The sequence below is a fragment of the Dipodomys ordii genome, unplaced genomic scaffold (genome assembly GCF_000151885.1).
Source record: "Dipodomys ordii isolate 6190 unplaced genomic scaffold, Dord_2.0 Scaffold49, whole genome shotgun sequence".
Lineage (NCBI taxonomy): Eukaryota > Metazoa > Chordata > Mammalia > Rodentia > Heteromyidae > Dipodomys > Dipodomys ordii.
The window spans coordinates 446,319-455,196 of NW_012267265.1; the positions used below are offsets into that span (position 1 = coordinate 446,319).

At 35.3% G+C, this 8,878-nt stretch overlaps 2 pseudogenes; one reads left to right on the forward strand and one right to left on the reverse strand.

Annotated features, from left to right (window-relative positions):
- LOC105988493 overlaps positions 1-4,404 on the reverse strand; it is a 34,714-nt pseudogene extending 30,310 nt beyond the window's left edge.
- Positions 1-8,878, forward strand: part of LOC105988431 — a 496,910-nt pseudogene that overhangs the window by 442,782 nt on the left and 45,250 nt on the right.

An 8,878-nucleotide genomic window follows, 5' to 3' on the forward strand; every position in this document is an offset into this window, starting at 1 on the left:
GAAATGGAGCTGGCCTGTAGTTTATGAGTCATATGGCTGCTGAAAGGAATCCAAATTTTACTGATGGTACATTTATTTTTCAGTAGAATATGTCCCTTTTCACATGAACTGTACAGATCTTGTTTCATATATGAACAAGGCCCAGTCCTGTAGGGCAGGATGTCTGTATTTACTTTCTCTGAATTATTCAGGCTGAATACATACCTGGCAGGAGGAGTGAACCTTCTTTTGCCTTTCTCTGAATAACCTCCTCAAGTGCACACTAAATCGGTCAATTACAAAAGTGGAGGAAAGGATTACATGTGAACCCTAAACTATGTAGAACATTTCAAACATTTTTTCTACATGCTAATTGTTATTGTATGATGTCACTTATCAAGTGTAATTTAATTTCTTTATGAAACTTGCTTAGTTTATTGAGAGGCTTTAACATTCTTGCTATGACTAGATGAAAATTTCAGGATGTCTGTGAAGTCATACTGCAATACTATGATAAAGAAAAACTTTCACACTCTAGCTGTTGTATTGATTCTGATGACGGAATTCATGTTGTACTTACTGTAAATATAAAACAATCCACATTGAATGCTATCTGAGCATATGTGATGCATTGCTTTGTCTTTAAACTGGCTAAGATAAGTTAGAGCTGTAGTAACAGTGTATCTTTCACCAGGAAACTAGTGCAATCAGAAAATTACAGAGTTGAAGGTCCATTCAGTGAAGACCACTGTTGAAGTACACTATCTCACCTTTTGTGGAAGTTGCGCCAGTGCTGATGCAATGTCATTGGCTGTCTCCTCTGTCATGTTATCAACCATTGACCCCAGGGAAAACACCACCACACCACTGTCCCCAGAGCTCTGCACAAAGTCTTCCATTTCCTGTGAAGAAAAACTTTGCCTCAACACACATACACACACACACACACACACACACAAACACACACATACACACACACAAAAGTAATAGTGAAGCAAACATTTAAAATATCGCTTAATCCAACTAGCCAAGCATGGGTGGCTCTTGCCTGTAATCCTAGCTAGTCAGGAGGCTGAGATCTGAGGATCATGGTTCAAAGTCTGCCTGGGAAAAAGTGTCTGTGAGACTCTCAGCTTCAATTAACCAAGAAAAGGCTGGAAGCAGAGCTGTGACTCAAGTGATAGAGTGCTAGACTTGAGCAATGAAGCTCAGGGACAATGTCCAAGTTGAGTTCAAACCCTTCTTATGACAGGCAAAATCATTAATAGAAAACTAGGAGAGAAAAATCAAATACTATCAGACAATAGCCAAAGAAGATACATAAAACGTAATATGATACATAGAACACAAAATTTTCCATTAGCCAATAGTAAGGACACAGGTAGTATTAAATCAGATATTGGCACAGTGCTCAATAAAATTTCCAAACATTTCCATCTTGAGTCTAAATTATTCTCTATCATTTTCCCCTTATATTAAGTGAAGTAAACCAGGCCCAAAGAAACATAGGTTCCATGGTTTCCCTTATTTGCAATAACTAGTATACATCTGAGACAAGCAGGAATGGTCAGATAAGTTGATGTAAGGCAAAATGAACCCCAACATAAGGATTCAAATGTTTTTTCTTTCTTGCTATTATTTCTAACATATTTATAAGATGATTTCTTTGTTGCTTTGTATGTCCCTCCCCCACGGTATAACCCCTGTTTTCACTGCATTTGATGTTGGCATAATTTGTGGAGAGGAAGAGAAAAAACAAATTGTTTAAATAGGGATACAGGTGGACCCATTGCAACAATGAGATGTCCAAGACTTTTAAATTGACTAAGGGTTGTAGTAGAAATAGATGCACTGTTTCCCTGCATGTCTAATACTTATTTCTTTACATGCTAATCAGTTGATAGTTTTATGAGTGATTTAAAGATTCCTTCTAGGTGCTGACTCATTAAATCTTAGTTAAGCTGACTTTGTTCTGAATGACTCTAAGTTTTCTGAGATCCAGAAACTTGTGATGGTTCAAAAATTAGTTTCAATTGGTAGAATGCTTTACGCCACTTCCTGTATTTCTTTCACTGTAAACAAAGACTTGTATTGAGTGGTCCAGAACCATATGTATTGAAAAGGAAATGAAATAACACAGACAAAAGGTTATCTATTTACCTTAGGCAAGGGTTTTGCGGGTTTGCAGTGGAGTCCTCCAACAAAATCAACATTTGGTAAAGTTGGGCGAGGGAATTCCAAGTCCCAGTAAGATCGAATAAGCCAGATTTCTGCTTTACTCATGGTCTCCATTAAGGTAGTGGGTCGTCCTGAGTGGAGAGGAAAAAGTAAATAGTAGGTAAGGACATGAAAGAGTTGTTTAAAATAAAATATTTATATTTCTCTAAAAATGATTGGTACTTAATGATATAGAATGTGTTTGTTGATAAAATGTACTACACAGGAAATATGGTAAGTGTGGATTTGTGAGAAAAGAATTCTGGTAAGACACTATATCTATGCACCTCAATTTATCAGCAGTCATAAATAATCATTAAAATAAGCAATTATAGAATTAACTATGCATTTTTTCTCATTATCCATTAGAGAAATTTTCAAACTCCAGATCAATAATTCTATCACAGTTACAGAAATTATTTTCTCTGCAGTACTTAAACTAGTTTTCTACATTGTAATAACTGTTCCTTGATGCTTGATTTCCCATATAAGTAAAATTTTATGACTGTGGCTGAATTTCTTCCTTCTAGTTGATTCACATTAGGAGCCTAAAATATTTATTATTATGTGGAAACACTGGAAAATATCATCTGGAAGTATTTCATAAATATTGAGACTAGGTAATTGAATTTTCCTTATTGATGGTTAATATTTTAGTAAATGTAGAAACATAATAAGAATGACAGAGAATATCAGTACTTTACTAGATTGTATGTCTATAAAATAGATTATAATAAACAATAAAGGAATGTGGATGCATTAAGAGTTATAGTTATTGAGTCTGTGCTGAAACATTGTATTGGTCATAATAAGGAAGCCAGTTAGTAAATCCATAAAACTGGTCACCGGTGGCTCACACTTCTAACCCTAGCTACCAAGGATTCTGAGATCTGGAAGAGTGAAGTCTGAAGCTAACTTGGGCAGAAATATTTTCAAGACTACCCCTCCAATGAAGTAGCAAAATGCTGGGCTGGGGCATGGTTAAAGTGGTAAGGTACCAGCCCAAATAAGTAAGCCAAATAAGATTGAGTTCTCTGAGTCCAAACCTCGCTATAAGCAAAAAGAAAATAAAGGAGAATACAAATAAATATTTTGATTTAAATAAGGAAATTGATCAAGGGAAAAAATTTCTTGTTTCCTGTGAAAAAATTTATCTCCTCAGTATACATCTTTTCATTCCTCAGTCTCTTAGGTAACTGGTGATTTTGATAACAAAGAAAAAAATGAACATTTTTTTACTGAGAATAATCTCTTACAGTGTCCTGTATAGATAGGTAATTGTCCATTGTCTTCTCTCTGATCCCATAATCTGGTAGACAAATTTATATCTCATTTAACTGTTTCATCTACAACAGACAAATTTCTTTATTTCACATGCATCTCAGAGAACCTCTTTCAACTTTTACAAAAGTTACGATCTTACCCTATTAAACTTACCTAAAACTTCACTGTAAAAGCGACTCCACTTCTTTGACTCATATGTCTCCAACCAAAAGTCAAAATAAAGCATGCATATCATGTTTTCTACCCTCTCCATGAAAGTCATCTGACCACTTAATCCTGACAGAATGACAGGCACATAAGAGGGAGGGAATAGAAGCCCTCCACTATACTTTTCTGTTGTGTAGCCAGGATAGAAGCGCAGAGCATACACGAAAGGAATCTCCAATAGCTCAGCCAGAAGCTCCCCACAAGGACCAACGGCATCTGCAACCACAACATCAAATCTGGCTTTTCGTAGCCTTGCTATAAGTTCCTTGTTCAGAGCTGCCTCTTTACAAATATTTATCCAGATATCAGAAAATGTCATGAATAGATTCTGCAGTAATGGTGAATATGCCAAACATGTTGTTCTTGGCAATTCATATGTCCACAAAGAGGTGAATCTTGTGAAAAATGCGATGAATTCATCAGTAGTATAAGCCGAAGGGAAAGTTTCAAATTTAATGCTGGATTCCTGATTGCTATCAACAAAAATAGCAGATGATGGTCTCACAACTGTGACTTGATGACCCTTCACGATGAGTTCGTCCAGTATTACCTTCATATTCATCCAGTGGCTATATTCCACGGGCCACACCAGTACTTTCCCACAGCTTCCAGAGTTAAAGTAATAACTCAGCTGTAATAGTTGTAGGACTGAAATCCATTTCCAAATCATCCTGACTAACAACACAGCAACCTTTAGACTATGTTCCCCTCTGACAAGTTCTTGTGCTGATATATGAGTAAAAAATTGATCATGAAATTAAAATATAACTTGGGTTGATCCAAGCTATTGTGTAAAATGACCAATTGGGGCATGTGGACTGAATGGCAGATTTATAAAAGAAATTTAATTTCCTGATGATTTGACCAGTAAATTCAGCATCCCTTTTGTAATTAAATACTTTCAGGCAGCTAGGAGTCTATGACATGTTTGTGTAAGTCACTTGTTTTATGTAAGCCATTTTATAATTATGCAAAAAATTTTGGCAGCTGAGTGGTGACTTGGTTTTGCATCCTTTTTGACACAGAATAAACATAGTAATTTCATAATTGCTCTACATTTTTCAGATATCATGATTCAAGAGTTTTTGATAGTAAATATTCTGAAATATAATTCACATTCATCCAATTCAGTTTAAAGTTTGGCATTAATGCTTTCTAGTATATTTCTAGAGGCCTGTAATCACCTCCACTATCAGTTTTCAAGTACTCTAATCAACAGTAAAGTATTCTAATAAAGAGTCATAATAATGCCCCCAGGATATCAATACGATGGCTCTTTCAAAGTGTTTGGAATTCTTCACTCCAAAAGAAGGACCAAATTATCTAGAAACAACACATTCCCCAGGAGTATATGAGGCAGACTACCATAGGGATGGTTTTGAAACAGATATTGCAGAATACAGAGATAAAACATGGTTTACATACAAGGAGTTAAATATATAGCACACCTACATAAAGACTCTAAGTATAATTATCTATTATATCTAAATGTGTATTTCAGATCTAGCTTCCACAAAGCAGTGAAAACACGCACTGTTGTAGTTTCTGAGCTTGGGTTATATCACTAAACATGATTTGATCTGGGTCCATCCTTTTCCATGGAAATGTCATCATGTTATTTTTTCTAATTGCTGTGCAAAATTCCATTGTGTATATGTGCCAATCTAACTGAGGAGAGACAGAAAATCTGAGTTGTTTTGCTTTCCATTTCCTTTATGTTTAGGGATAATGAACATTTCCTCTTGTAGACTAAGAAATGTTTCAACCTTTAAAAATAGAAACCATAACTTCTACATATATAATGTACTTTGAAAGTTATTAAATACATTGGAGAAAGTTATAAATAGGGCAAATTCAATTAAAACTCCATTGAAGCTGAGCACTAATGGCTTACTTATGTAGTCTTTTCTCTTTGGGTCGTGGACATCACAAGGATCATGTTACATAGGCAGAAAAGTTCATATCATAGTTCACATGGAGCAGAAAAGTTCAAATCACAGTTCACAAAGGTCAGAAAAGTTCACAAAACAACATCAACAGCCAAATGTGGGTATATTTACCTGTCATCCCACGTCCTAGAAATCCATAGAAAAGGCCATCATAGTTCAGGCTGACACAGGAAAAAAGTAAGAACCTACTTCAGACTCCTACTCTGTATTGTGAAGTGAACATGAACACTAATGGACTGTCACATGCTTATTTGTGTGTTACTTTCCAATAAAGTGCTTAGAACAGGGATACATTCTAAATGTTAACCTTAGATTCTTTAAGTAAGAGGCTGATTCAGAGTAATTACACAAATCAATTATTTCTATTTACAAAAGAGAAGTTTTGCAACTGATAGTAAGGTTTATTTTGAGCAATTTTTTATAAAATTTCTAGAAGTTACATTAGGAACATATTAACCATTGAACAAATAACATTTTGATCTCTGAATTGCTTGTTTCACATTCTCCCTAATTGCAAAGGCTTATATCACTGTAGTTTTTATGTTTTTGTGTCTCATTTAAGAAACCCTTACAGTGAATGGCAAGTTTTATAAGACGAAAACTTAAGAGTCAGACATGGATAGTAGCTGAACCTTATAATTCAGCAATGGATGAAACTGGTGTAGAAAGATTTTGATTTTGAGGTCAGATCATACAAATTGACTGAGACTCTCTCTTGAAAGCAAACAGGAACATAAGGGCTCTGTATGAAGCTTAATAAACAACTATGCTTGCCTGGCAGGCATGTAGGCTGTTTCCTATTACCACTAATGAAAAAGAAAGAAAACAGACACTCTGTATGCAGTAAACAGACATACTATGTCAAAGGATGATTCAAATGAACATCGAAAGTGTAGATTAACCAAAGCAAGTGAAAATAAATTAAAACAGATATAAATTCAAAACAAAAATGATACTCTCTCCCCTATATATTACATTTCCAGTATAAATTTCTATCATTTAAAAATGTTTCAGAAAATGAGAAAATATTCTAATCACATTAATAGCTTTGATTTACTTTATATTCTACTCTCTCTGAAACGGCTCCAGCAGTAATACAGAGGATGAAATCGACCAAAGTACAAAATATACATGCATAGAAATACCAAGTGAAAACATTTGTATGGCCAATATAGGTTAATTTTATAACCTTGAAAAAGAAATGACTATCATGGTTTTTATGAGTTCAAGAAAGTGCAATCATAATAATATATTAGTTAAATTAATGCTTATCTGATCAAATGTAGATTTTAAGTTATTATTTTATATTCATACTCATAGATACAAATTCTTCTCAATATTACTTGCTCTGTAAAGCTGGTATAAATTAACCCAGGGCCTCCAACATGCTAGGCCATTTCACTGCCACTTATCTACACACATTCCTGACTATATCTATATTCTTGGTCACAGTCAAATTAACTGATGACCTTAAGCTTTTTCTTTTAGATCTGAAATGGGGACTCAAACTTAGAACCTGACACTTTTACTCATTAGCAAGCACTCTACTAGCTGAGCCATGATAATTAACTAGAAAACAGTACAAGTAGACCCACATTTTAAGTTTGCATTTACTTCTGGTAGAAAAATTAAACTTCAGATTATAAAGATTAACTACTTTAAGAGTTAGTGATTTTTATAAATCAACACAAGGATTTCAAATAGTACAACCAGTGATAATTGTCATAAAATTACTGCATATTATGAGTTTTTTTTACAGTTTTTGATTGTCAAGGTGATGTACAGAGTTACATAAGGCAGTGAGTACATTTCTTGTCTAACTTGTTACCCCTCCTTCATTTTTCTCTCTCTTTTCTTTTCCCCAAACCCCTTCCCAAGTTGTACAGATCATTTCCAACATATTGTTTTGTGAGTATTGCTGTTGCATAGGTTCCTCTTTTTACCTTTTTTCTTAAGGCTATGGTATTACTAACAGTGCCATCAGTTAATAACTGGACCTCCAAAACAGACTTTAGAAGGACATTCAAGATGCAAACTATAGTGGTCTTCCTACTGTAGACAAATGTAGGGAAGGCAACAATTTTCTGCTGAAGTTCTCATGAAGCAGCCAGGGGGCTTCGCATATCCTGATGTGACCCAGGAAGAGACATTCTCACAATGCACAGCTTACTTGATAAGGCCTTCAAAGTAAACTTTGGCCCTTCTCGCTCATTTTCAGCCCCAGGATGAAGCTGAGTAGCTCAATAAATGCGCTTTAGATGCATTGGAAGCAAACATTTTTTCTCTTGAGCACAGACAGTTGCTGTAGCATTGCTCCAAAGCAACCCACAGATATTCAAGGTGGTCCTTCCTATTTTCTGATCTACCACTTCACAGAAGAAATATCTGAAAGCCAAGCCATCATTGAATAACTTGCTTTGTAAATATAACTTTAACTGAATTGCTACTTTTAAAAAATAATAATCTTCTGACTTTGTCTTTTGAATTCATGACAACAATGACTATTACTCTGATGAGCTTATTTTTCTTTTTGTTCTTCTTTCTTTTTTTATTTTTTCTTTTATTTTTATTGTGAAAATACTGTACAGAGGGGTTACAATTACATGGGGGAGATAATGAGTACATTTCTTATCAAGCACTGTGGCCTCCTCCTTTGTTTCCCCTTCCCATCCCTTCCCATCCATTCTCCCCTCCCCCTCCCCCTCTCTCCCAATTCTTCTCCCCCTCACAGCCCCCTCCACTGCCCCATGACAAGCTTTATCTATGATAAATACATCTCAGCTGGCAATGTAATCTCCTGTCCCTACAGAAGAAGCCCCTGAGACACTCAGAGCTCATGGATATTGCCTACAAATGAAGATCTGTGTTGATACTACACCCAAACACATATCTGACATAAAGGCTAAGGCATTCATTGTTGCCAGTTCCCTAAGACTTATTATAACAACAAAGTATTTTACTCTGGAAACCATCCTATATCACCGGTACCCAAGTGATCTGTCACATGCACAAATATCAATGTGGGACACAAGATACATGGAAAAAAGGTGATACTGTGATATTTCAAAGGGAACACAGTAACTTCTTGGAAAAAATTGTATGTTTTTTATTGTAAAATACTGTACAGAGGGGTTACAGTTACATGAGCAAGGTAATGAGTACATGTCCTATTGAGCATTGTTGTCTCCTCCTTTGTTTCTCCCCTACCATCCCTTCCCTCCCACCTCCTTGGAATTTTTTTT